This window comes from Rhipicephalus microplus, unplaced genomic scaffold, assembly GCF_043290135.1.
Source record: "Rhipicephalus microplus isolate Deutch F79 unplaced genomic scaffold, USDA_Rmic scaffold_181, whole genome shotgun sequence".
Taxonomy (NCBI): Eukaryota; Metazoa; Arthropoda; class Arachnida; order Ixodida; family Ixodidae; genus Rhipicephalus; species Rhipicephalus microplus.
In genome coordinates this window covers 270,001-282,500 of record NW_027464752.1, presented here as the reverse complement: position 1 = coordinate 282,500, position 12,500 = coordinate 270,001, and the positions used below count along the sequence as shown (strand labels likewise).

At 60.4% G+C, this 12,500-nt stretch overlaps 1 non-coding gene across 1 annotated transcript; it reads right to left on the bottom strand.

Moving 5' to 3' along the window:
• Nucleotides 1-1,254: 1,254 nt before the first annotated feature.
• LOC142791674 (small subunit ribosomal RNA) lies at nucleotides 1,255-3,069 on the bottom strand. The gene has a single exon (XR_012890371.1). It is a non-coding gene; the product is annotated as a small subunit ribosomal RNA (ribosomal RNA).
• Between the last annotated feature and the right edge of the window lie 9,431 nt (nucleotides 3,070-12,500).

The following is a 12,500-nucleotide window of genomic DNA, read 5'->3' as shown; positions in this document are numbered from 1 at the left end:
CGGGCGGGTCGGTCTCCTCCGCATAAAAAGGGGGACCCCCGCTTTTTGTTCCACGAAATCGCACAAGCTTTTTTCGCATCCACGGTTTGCCACCGCACACCAAAATGCCGATCCGGCTGCCTACTTTAGCCAACAGGTGGAGCCAGGCGCGCCGTACTTGCGCGGCACTTCCCACGTCCACCGAAGTCGGTGCCAAGGACCACTTTCGGCGCCGGAGCCGCGTACGAGCCTACTCGAGGCGGAAGAACGAAGCCAGCAAGGGCCTGGCCGCAAGTGCGTTCAATTGTCGGGACGTCCAAGTCCCTCGTTCTTCCGTGCTTCCTCTTTCGGCAAGTCGTTGCGGCACCTTCCCAAAGCGCGCAGACCCGCTAATCGCGACGAGCGCGACGTGGCCGTGCCGCCTTTCCCTCGGCAGCAAGCAAAACGCCTGGCAACGTCGACGCTCCCCTAACCGCGATCTCGCACCGTGTTTCGTGTGGCGAATTCAAAAGCCGGCCGGCGCTGCTGCAACCATTACGGTCGGTACGCATACGCCGCGGAGGGCGGGACGGTCATCGGAGCGTGCGGTTCCTCCATCGAGTACTGCGCACCTCGGCCGTCGCATCGCCGTGCCATGACCGGCCGCGCGTCAACGCGAACCGGTGCCAGCGAGATCCCTCGCCTGCAAGAACCGACCGGCAGCCTCCGTCACCCGAGGACGCGGAGGCGCTTGCCGCGGACGGCGGGACGGTATGCACTGGTGCACAGCGGACCCGTCACATCGCCAGTTCCTTGACCGACCGCCGACGCTTGTGCCGTTCCTCTCGTACTTGGCAGTCGCCGCGCGATTGTCGGGTCTCGTTCTTGCACGCTCGAACGGTCGGGAGGGCACTCGGCTGGCGTTTCGGGAACGCGCAGCCTCGCCTTCTACCGACGTAACCACGACTCGCCGTTCGCGCTCCGCCGCTCCTGTTTACAGTACTAGGCGGTCCCGCAGCGGTCGGGTCGCGCATTTCGAGCGCTTCGAGCCACGGTGCAGTGGCGGGTCGAAAGCCGACCTATGAGTGCGTTGCGCCGTTTGTACCCGCGTCCGCCACCTGGCCGACCGTCCAAGGTCGCGGTGTTGGCGTCCGCTGGGCGCAACAATTTGTCACGGGGTGCCGCTCCACATTCAGGCAGCCCCGTGGGGAAAAGCCGACCCCGCGTCCAAACGGGGTCAGCGGCAGAAAGTGTCGGGCGCAGACGCAGCTGAGGCGCTCACCCTTCACAATCCGTTAATGATCCTTCCGCAGGTTCACCTACGGAAACCTTGTTACGACTTTTACTTCCTCTAAATGATCAAGTTTGGTCATCTTTCCAACAGACCGGCGCAACCGAAAGGCCGCGCCGGACATCGGTCCGAAGACCTCACTAAATCATTCAATCGGTAGTAGCGACGGGCGGTGTGTACAAAGGGCAGGGACGTAATCAACGCGAGCTTATGACTCGCGCTTACTGGGAATTCCTCGTTCAAGGGGAACAATTGCAAGCCCCTATCCCAATCACGAAAGAAGTTCCACGGGTTACCCAGTCTTTTCAGACAGGGATAAAGACACGCTGCTTCCTTCAGTGTAGCGCGCGTGCGGCCCCGGACATCTAAGGGCATCACAGACCTGTTATTGCTCTGTTTCGTGCGGCTAGGAGCCGCTTGTCCCTCTAAGAAGGTTGTAAGGTGCTGGGAACCCCGCACCTATTTAATAGGCTAGAGTCTCGTTCGTTATCGGAATTAACCAGACAAATCGCTCCACCAACTAAGAACGGCCATGCACCACCATCCACCGAATCAAGAAAGAGCTCTCAATCTGTCAATCCTCCCAGTGTCCGGGCCGGGTAAGTTTTCCCGTGTTGAGTCAAATTAAGCCGCAGGCTCCACTCCTGGTGGTGCCCTTCCGTCAATTCCTTTAAGTTTCAGCTTTGCAACCATACTTCCCCCGGAACCCAAATACTTTGGTTTCCCGGAAGCTGCCCGCCGAGTCATTTGAGTAACTCAGGCGGATCGCTGGTTGGCATCGTTTATGGTCAGAACTAGGGCGGTATCTGATCGCCTTCGAACCTCTGACTTTCGTTCTTGATCAATGAAAACATTCTTGGCAAATGCTTTCGCAGTAGTTCGTCTTGCGACGGTCCAAGAATTTCACCTCTAGCGCCGCAATACGAATGCCCCCGTCCGTCCCTCTTAATCATTACCTCGTATTCCAAAAACCAACAGAACAGAAACGAGGTCTTGTTCTATTATTCCATGCAAGTTTATTCAGGCGACTCGCCTGCGTTGAGCACTCTAATTTTTTCAAAGTAAAAGCACCGGCCATCTCGAGGCACACAATGAAGTGCACCAAGAAAGAACCGGCATGATGTTCAGTCCGAGCCGTCGCATCGGGTAGATGCACTACTCGTCTGGAACTGAGATCCAACTACGAGCTTTTTAACCGCAGCAGCTTTAGTATACGCTATTGGAGCTGGAATTACCGCGGCTGCTGGCACCAGACTTGCCCTCCAATTGATCCTCGTTAAAGGATTTAGAGTGTACTCATTTCAATTACGGGGCCTCAAAAGAGTCCCGTATTGTTATTTTTCGTCACTACCTCCCCGTGCCGGGAGTGGGTAATTTGCGCGCCTGCTGCCTTCCTTGGATGTGGTAGCCGTTTCTCAGGCTCCCTCTCCGGAATCGAACCCTGATTCTCCGTTACCCGTAACAACCATGGTAAGCAAGTAACCTACCATCGAAAGTTGATAAGGCAGACACTTGAAAGAAACGTCGCCGGCTCGTGGCCATGCGATCAGCACAAAGTTATCCAGAGTCACCACACAATACGGGCCGAAACCCGATCGATCTTGGTCTAATAAAAGCACCCGTTACCCAAAGGGCTCCAGGCTCACTGCATGTATTAGCTCTAGAATTGCCACAGTTATCCAAGTAGGAAGAAACGATCTAAGGAACCATAACTGATTTAATGAGCCATTCGCGGTTTCGCCTTATTTCGGCATGTACTTAGACATGCATGGCTTAATCTTTGAGACAAGCATATGATTACTGGCAGGATCAACCAGGTAATCGTTCGACTGCGCGTCCGTCCTCGCCCTCGGCGGGCCGGACGCAGTCTGTGTGCGGCGGAGGCCACCTTCAGGCGCCCCAACACGCTTATTTTGCACTCCGAGATGACGGCGTTCGAGCTCGCTACGGCACAACCTTCCCGAAAGACGAGTGGGAGCCGTGCGGCAAGAAGCACGTTCATGCTCGCTCTTTTTCGTTGCATCGACTCGGTCGCGCCGTGCGGGTTGCCCAAGCCCGCTGCACTGTCGGTGGACCGGCCGGAACTAGCAACGGAGCCGAGACTGCAAAGCCGCCAGACGACGGGTCACGCCCGCGTCTTCGGCGCTTTCGCATCTGAATCGCCCGAGGACGACACGGAACACACCTCGATATCGTGGTACAACGGCACCGTCCGACAACCAGCCCCTAACGCATCAAGCGGATGAGGCTGCAGACGACTGCCGTGGATTCCCCTGGAGCAGACCCGAGGACACGCTTGACGAGGCCGAAGCCCGCCGCATATCAGACACCCGGTCGCTTTCGCGTACGCCGCTCACGAGAACCCCCACATAATAGCAGCGATAAGTACCCAGACCTCCTTGGGCCCTAATACGAGCGTACTCGAGAAAATTTCACCGCGGGTGTGCCCCGAAACGTGTGGCATGTTGAGCGTGCCACAAGTCTACGTCGCTCTCAAACCCGCCGAGGTCGTAGAATTTGCGACCCTACTCACGAAATTCCCACCGAGGATACGGCCGCAAACGTACCGCACCTTGGGTAGGCCACGAGTTTGTGCAACACTACGCTGACGGCACAGCACCGAGGTCGTGCGCGCACGCACGGGAAAATTCCGCCGCGGTTTCTGCCGAAAACGTGAGGCACCACGACTCTCCGCAAGTTCGCGTCGACTGCGAAAGACCGAAGTCGTGAACGACGTGTCCGCTACTCGCCGCCGACACGCTGGACACCAAACGTACAACGACTCGACGGCGTCGTAGAGGCCCACGACGCGGTTTTCCTTAACGACGTCTCGGCGTGGCACCGACAGGTTAGAACGGCCGACCAACGTTCCCTGTCCGCCGTTCGGCTCAGTCGAAGGGCTCGGCGACTTCGGCAACGCTGCGAAGCCGCACGGTGACGCACGCCATGTCCCCATTTTTTTTTTTCTTTCTGCGTCTGCCGGGGTGCCCCTATAATAGCAGCGATAAGCACCCAGACCGCCGTGGGTCGCTCGCCCCGGCTGACGTGGTTTTTCGTACTCCTGCGGCGGTCGCCGTCAAGCACGTCCAAATACGCTACTTTCGTGGGCGCATTCACGCTCTTTCGCTTCGCCGGAGTGCCAGCACTCACTCTGCCAAAAACGGCGAACATCCGAGCGGCGGTTCCCACTTTTGCGTCGGCGTCGCAAACCCCGCCCCGGCAGACGAGGTTTGCCGTACTCGTGCGACGGTGGCCGGCGGGCACGTCGAAAGACGCCGATATCGTGCGCGAATTGGCGCACCTTGGCTTCACCGGAGTGCCGCCACTGACTCCTCCAAAAACGGCGAAGATCCGAGCGGCGCTTCCCACTTTCGCATCGGCGTCCCGAACTCCGCCCCGGCTGACGCGGTTTACCGTACTCGTGCGACGGTCGCCGGCGAGCACGTGGAAAGACGCCGATATCGTGCCCGAATCGGCTCCGTTCGGCTTCGCCGGAGTGCCAGCACTGGCTCGGCGAAAGACGACGAACATCCGAGCGACGGTTCTCACTATTGCGTACGCGTCGCAAACCCCGCCCCGGCAGACGCACTTTGCCGTACTCGTGCGACGGTCGCCGGCGAGCTCGTAGAAAGACGCCGATATCGTGCCGGAATCGGCCCCGTTTGGCTTCGCCGGAGTGCCAGCACTCACTCGGCCACAAACGGCGAACATCCGAGCGGCGGTTCCCACTTAGCCGTCGGCGTCCCGAACTCCGCCCCGGCAGACGCGGTTGCCGAGCTCGTGCGACTAGCGACCGCGAAGCCGTCTCGCGACGCCGCTTTCGTGCGCGGCTCCCACTGCGACCTGGGTCACCCGAGGTCGACGAGCAAAAAAGAATGTCGAAAAAAATTTTTTTTTTTTTTTGCGTCTGCCGGGGTGCCCCTATAATAGCAGCGATAAGCACCCAGACCGCCATGGGTCGCTCGCCCCGGCTGACGTGGTTTTTCGTTTTCCTGCGGTGGTCGTCGTCAAGCACGTCCAAACACGCCACTTTCGTGGGCGCATTCGCGCTCTTTCGCTTCGCCGGAGTGCCAGCACTCACTCTGCCAAAAACGGCGAACATCCGAGCGGCGGTTCCCACTTTTGCGTCGGCGTCGCAAACCCCGCCCCGGCAGACGAGGTTTGCCGTACTCGTGCGACGGTGGCCGGCGGGCACGTCGAAAGACGCCGATATCGTGCGCGAATTGGCGCACCTTGGCTTCACCGGAGTGCCGCCACTGACTCCTCCAAAAACGGCGAAGATCCGAGCGGCGCTTCCCACTTTCGCATCGGCGTCCCGAACTCCGCCCCGGCTGACGCGGTTTACCGTACTCGTGCGACGGTCGCCGGCGAGCACGTGGAAAGACGCCGATATCGTGCCCGAATCGGCTCCGTTCGGCTTCGCCGGATTGCCAGCACTGGCTCGGCGAAAGACGACGAACATCCGAGCGACGGTTCTCACTATTGCGTACGCGTCGCAAACCCCGCCCCGGCAGACGCACTTTGCCGTACTCGTGCGACGGTCGCCGGCGAGCACGTAGAAAGACGCCGATATCGTGCCGGAATCGGCCCCGTTTGGCTTCGCCGGAGTGCCAGCACTCACTCGGCCACAAACGGCGAACATCCGAGCGGCGGTTCCCACTTAGCCGTCGGCGTCCCGAACTCCGCCCCGGCAGACGCGGTTGCCGAGCTCGTGCGACTAGCGACCGCGAAGCCGTCTCGCGACGCCGCTTTCGTGCGCGGCTCCCACTGCGACCTGGGTCACCCGAGGTCGACGAGCAAAAAAGAATGTCGAAAAAAATTTTTTTTTTTTTTTTTGCGTCTGCCGGGGTGCCCCTATAATAGCAGCGATAAGCACCCAGACCGCCATGGGTCGCTCGCCCCGGCTGACGTGGTTTTTCGTTTTCCTGCGGTGGTCGTCGTCAAGCACGTCCAAACACGCCACTTTCGTGGGCGCATTCGCGCTCTTTCGCTTCGCCGGAGTGCCAGCACTCACTCTGCCAAAAACGGCGAACATCCTAGTGGCGGTTCCCACTTTTGCGTCGGCGTCGCCAACCCCGCCCCGGCATACGCGGTTTGCCGTACTCGTGCGGCGGTGGCCGGCGGGCACGTCGAAAGACACCGATATCGTGCGCGAGTCGATGCTTCTTGGTCTCGCAGGAGGGCCGCCACTCACTCCTGCAAAAACGGCGAAGATCCGAGCGGCGCTTCCCACTTTTTCGTCGGCGTCGCAAACCTCGCCCCGGCAGACGCGCTTTGCCGTACTCGTGCGACGGTCGCCGGCGAGCACGTCGAAATACGCCGATATCGTGCCCGAATCGGCCCCGTTTCGCTTCGCCGGAGTGCCAGCACTCGCTCGGCCAAAGACGACGAACATCCGAGCGACGGTTCCCACTATTGCGTACGCGTCGCGAACCCCGCCCCGGCAGACGCGGTTTGCCGTACTCGTGCGGCGGTGGCCGGCGGGCACGTCGAAAGACGCCGATATCGTGCACGAATTGGCGCTCCTTGGCTTCACCGGAGTGCCAGCACTCACTCGGCCAAAAACGGCGAACATCCGAGCAGCGGTACCCACTTAGCCGTCGGCATCCCGAACTCCGCGCCGGCTGACGCGGTTGCCGAGCTCGTGCGACTAGCGACCGCGAACGCGTCTCGCGACGCCGCTTTCGTGCGCGGCTCCCATTGCGACCTGGGTTACCCGAGCTCGACCAGCAAAAAAGAAGGTCGAAAATTTTTTTTTTTTTTCTGCGTCTGCCGGGGTGCCCCTATAATAGCAGCGATAAGCACCCAGACCGCCGTGTGTCGCTCGCCCCGGCTGACGTGGTTTTTCGTACTCCTGCAGCGGTCGCCGTCACGCACGTCCAAATACGCCACTTTCGTGGGCGCATTCGCGCTCTTTCGCGTCGCCGGAGTGCCAGCACTCACTCTGCCAAAAACGGCCAACATCCGAGCGGCGGTTCCCACTTTTGCGTCGGCGTCGTAAACCCCGCCCCGGCAGACGCGGTTTGCCCTACTCGTGCGACGGTCGCCGGCGAGCGCGTCGAAAGACGCCGATATCGTGCGCTAATTGGCGCTCCTTGGCTTCTCCGGAGTGCCGCCACTCACTCCTCCAAAAACGGCGAAGATCCGAGCGGCGTTCTCCACTTTCGCATCGGCGTCCCGAACTCCGCCCGGGCTGACGCGGTTTACCGTACTCGTGCGACGGTCGCCGGCGGGCACGTCGAAAGACGCCGATATCGTGCCGTAATCGGCCCCGTTTGGCTTCGCCCGTGTGCCAGCACTCACTCGGCCAAAAACGGCGAACATCCGAGCAGCGTTTCCCACTTTCGCATCGGCGTCCCGAAGCCCGCCCCGGCAGACGCGGTTTGCCCTACTCGAGCGACGGTCGCCGGCGATCACGTCGAAAGGCGCCGAATTCGTGCACGAATCGATGCTTCTTGGTCTCGCAGGAGGGCCGCCACTCACTCCTGCAAAAACGGCGAAGATCCGAGTTGCGCTTCCCACTTTTTCGTCGGCGTCCCGAACTACGCCCCGGCTGACGCGGTTTACCGTACTCGTGCGACGGTCGCCGGCGGGCACTTCAAAATACGCCGATTTCGTGGGCGCATTCACGCTGTTTCGCTTCCCCGGAGTGCCAACACTCACTCTGCCGAAAGCGGCGATCATCCGAGCGGCGGTTCCCACTTTTGCGTCGGCTTCGCAAACGGCGCCCCGGCAGACGCGCTCGTGCGACGTACTCGTGCGACGGTCGCCGGCGAGCACGTCGAAAGACGCCGATATCGTGCTCGAATCGACCCCGTTTCGCTTCGCCGGAGTGCTGCCAGTCACGGCGCAGAAAACGGCGAACAAGTGTTTTTTTTTTTTTTTTCCTAGAATTTGTGTTATAGAAGGCACATTTGATATCGGACGATAATTTTCAACTTTATCACGCGCACCGATTTTCGTGTAGAGGTTTGCAAGTTTATGGGAATTTCTCCACTTGGAATAATGCGATTTAGTAGTACTACGAGAACTTCATGGATGTACTCAAGGGTACGGGGCAAGTCAGTTACGTCAACACCTGCAGATTTTTTACACTTCAAACTGAAAATTGTTGGTTGTGAGTCCTCGTGTGATATTAAAGGCCGATTCGCTAACACATAGAACAAAGAAAGAAAGGAAGAAAAAACGCCCGCGCTCGCTCAAGAAACCTGGGTTCGCAACAAGTGGCAACAACAAGCAACCGAGCGAGTGCGCCAAAACCCGTGGCGGCCGAACAAACGCGAAGTCCCAACCGCGTCAGCCGGGGCGGCACGGGACAGGAAAAATCACTTCAGCCGGGGCGGCGGGGCACCGAATAAACCTCGTCACCTCGTCGCAGGATAAAAGAGGAAACAAAAAGTCTAAACAGCGTCTGCTGGAGCGAATGCGTAATAAAACAACAACAACAACAAAAAAAAAAAACACCCGCGCTCAAGAAGTCTGCAATCACCACAAAAGGCGACTGTGACCGAGCAGCGTCAGCCGGGGCCGTGCGGAAACGGAAAAACCGCGACTACCGGGGCGTCGAGGCACCGAAAAATCCACTTCAGCCGCGGCGAAAAAAAAAAACAAAAAGAAAGACGGAGGGGGGGGGGGGAACCACGTCTGCCGGGGCGAAGGAAAAAAAAAAACGCGTCTGCCGGGGCGAGCCCGGGTGCGGCACCACCGGGAAAACTGTGGCAAACAGACATGGCGATCGAGTGAGTGGGCCGCCAGCCAGGCTCAGCCAAAAAGTGCAAAGTCCGAACTGCGTCAGCCGGGGCGGCAAAAACCACGTCAGCCGGGGCGGCGCAAAAAACCGCGTCTGCCGGGGCGGCACGAAACCGCGTCAGCCGGGGCGGCGCGAAAACTGCGTCAGCCGGGGCGAAAGAAAAAAAAAAAAAAACGCGTCTGCCGGGGCGAGCCCGGGTGCGGCACCACCGGGAAAACTGTGGCAAACAGACATGGCGATCGAGTGAGTGGGCCGCCAGCCAGGCACAGCCGAAAAGTGCAAAGTCCGAACCGTGTCAGCCGGGGCGGCAAAAAACCGCGTCAGCCGGGGCGGCGCAAAAAACCGCGTCTGCCGGGGCGGCACGAAACCGCGTCAGCCGGGGCGGCGCGAAAACTGCGTCAGCCGGGGCGAGCCCGGGTGCGGCACCACCGGGAAAACTGTGGCAAACAGACATGGCGATCGAGTGAGTGGGCCGCCAGCCAGGCTCAGCCAAAAAGTGCCAAGTCCGAACTGCGTCAGCCGGGGCGGCAAAAAACCGCGTCAGCCGGGGCGGCGCAAAAAACCGCGTCTGCCGGGGCGGCGCGAAAACCGCGTCTGCCGGGGCGGCGCGAAAACTGCGTCAGCCGGGGCGAAAGAAAAAAAAAAACGCGTCTGCCGGGGCGAGCCCGGGTGCGGCACCACCGGGAAAACTGTGGCAAACAGACATGGCGATCGAGTGAGTGGGTCGCCAGCAAGGCTCAGCCAAAAAGTGCTAAGTCCGAACTGCGTCAGCTGGGGCGGCAAAAAACCGCGTCTGCCGGGGCGGCACGAAACCGCGTCAGCCGGGGCGGCGCGAAAACCGCGTCTGCCGGGGCGGCACGAAACCGCGTCAGCCGGGGCGGCGCGAAAACTGCGTCAGCCGGGGCGAGCCCGGGTGCGGCACCACCGGGAAAACTGTGGCAAACAGACATGGCGATCGAGTGAGTGGGCCGCCAGCCAGGCACAGCCGAAAAGTGCTAAGTCCGAACTGCGTCAGCCGGGGCGGCAAAAACCGCGTCAGCCGGGGCGGCGCGAAAACCGCGTCTGCCGGGGCGGCACGAAACCGCGTCAGCCGGGGCGGCGCGAAAACTGCGTCAGCCGGGGCGAGCCCGGGTGCGGCACCACCGGGAAAACTGTGGCTAACAGACATGGCGATCGAGTGAGTGGGCCACCAGCCAGGCTCAGCCAAAAAGTGCTAAGTCCGAACTGCGTCAGCCGGGGCGGCAAAAACCGCGTCAGCCGGGGCGGCGCAAAAAACCGCGTCTGCCGGGGCGGCACGAAACCGCGTCAGCCGGGGCGGCGCGAAAACTGCGTCAGCCGGGGCGAAAGAAAAAAAAAAAAACGCGTCTGCCGGGGCGAGCCCGGGTGCGGCACCACCGGGAAAACTGTGGCAAACAGACATGGCGATCGAGTGAGTGGGCCGCCAGCCAGGCACAGCCGAAAAGTGCCAAGTCCGAACTGCGTCAGCCGGGGCGGCAAAAAACCGCGTCAGCCGGGGCGGCGCAAAAAACCGCGTCTGCCGGGGCGGCACGAAACCGCGTCAGCCGGGGCGGCGCGAAAACTGCGTCAGCCGGGGCGAGCCCGGGTGCGGCACCACCGGGAAAACTGTGGCAAACAGACATGGCGATCGAGTGAGTGGGCCGCCAGCCAGGCTCAGCCAAAAAGTGCCAAGTCCGAACTGCGTCAGCCGGGGCGGCGCAAAAAACCGCGTCTGCCGGGGCGGCGCGAAAACCGCGTCTGCCGGGGCGGCGCGAAAACTGCGTCAGCCGGGGCGAAAGAAAAAAAAAACGCGTCTGCCGGGGCGAGCCCGGGTGCGGCACCACCGGGAAAACTGTGGCAAACAGACATGGCGATCGAGTGAGTGGGCCGCCAGCAAGGCTCAGCCAAAAAGTGCCAAGTCCGAACTGCGTCAGCCGGGGCGGCAAAAAACCGCGTCTGCCGGGGCGGCACGAAACCGCGTCAGCCGGGGCGGCGCGAAAACCGCGTCTGCCGGGGCGGCACGAAACCGCGTCAGCCGGGGCGAGCCCGGGTGCGGCACCACCGGGAAAACTGTGGCAAACAGACATGGCGATCGAGTGAGTGGGCCGCCAGCCAGGCACAGCCGAAAAGTGCTAAGTCCGAACTGCGTCAGCCGGGGCGGCAAAAACCGCGTCAGCCGGGGCGGCGCAAAAACCGCGTCTGCCGGGGCGAATGCAAAAAAAACAAAGAAAAAAGCCCGCGCTTAATCAAAAGAAAACAAAGAAAAAAGCTTGCGCTTAATCAAAAGAAAACAAACAAAAAAAGTTCGCGCTTAAGCCTGGCGGTGGAACCACCGGGGCAAACAGACCTGGCGATCGAGTGAGTGGGCCGCCAGCCGGGGTGAGCCAAAAAGTGCAAAGTCGGAACCGCGTCAGCCGGGGCGGCGCGAAAACCGCGTCAGCCGGGGCGGCGCAAAAACTGCGTCAGCCGGGGCGGCACGGAAAAACGAAAACCGCGTCAGCCGGGGCGGCACGGAAAAACGAAAACCACGTCAGCCGGGGCGACATCAAAATGAGGAAAAAAAAAAAAACTGCCTTAGGACACCTGCGTACACTTTCATGCGTTTGGGCATATCTCTCTGTAACACGCGCGCCCCTCGTTACGCGCGGCACTCTGTTTTCTCCGACACCCATATTTCGGCGGCATGTGGCACGCGCGCCCGTCCCTACGCACGGCACACCGCAGTGCTTTCTCGATATTTTTCTTTTCCTCCAACACCGTCATCTATAGGCTTTTAGTGACCTGTTGCTCGTGGCAAAAGTTCGCTAGCTCTGACACCTCTTGCATGCGCACCGTTTTTGCGCACGGTGCTATGCCGCAAAGCACGGCAGTCGCATGCGTTTCTCTCAGGCACCTCTTTTTTGACACAACGCTGTGGTGCTTAGAAACACACCCGCCGCTTTTGCGCACAGAACTCCACCGTACAGCACGGTAGTCACGTTTGTTCCACACGAACAGCAGTGTGCATCGTGCTACGACACTTTGAAAGCTTTTTCTTCCGAGTCTCGACCGCGCTGTTCCTTTCGTACTTGGCGCGGTTTTGGGACCAGCTTTGTTTTAAACCCCTACTGCGCGCCGTTCCTTTCGTACTTGGCGCGGTTCAGGGTTTGTTTCGAGCCCTTAGCCGCGCTGTTCCCTCCGTACTTGGCGCGGTTTAGGGTCGAGCTTTGTCTCGAGCCCTCTCCGCGCCGTTCCTTCCGTACTTGGCGCGGTTTAGGGTTTGTTTCGAGCCCTTAGCCGCGCTGTTCCCTCCGTACTTGGCGCGGTTTAGGGTTTGTTTCGAGCCCTTAGCCGCGCTGTTCCCTCCGTACTTGGCGCGGTTTAGGGTCGAGCTTTGTCTCGAGCCCTCTCCGCGCCGTTCCTTCCGTACTTGGCGCGGTTTAGGGCCGAGCTTTGTCTCGAGCCCCTACCGCGCGGTTCCTTTCGTACTTTGCGCGGTTTAGGGTCGAGCCTTGTTTTGAGTAC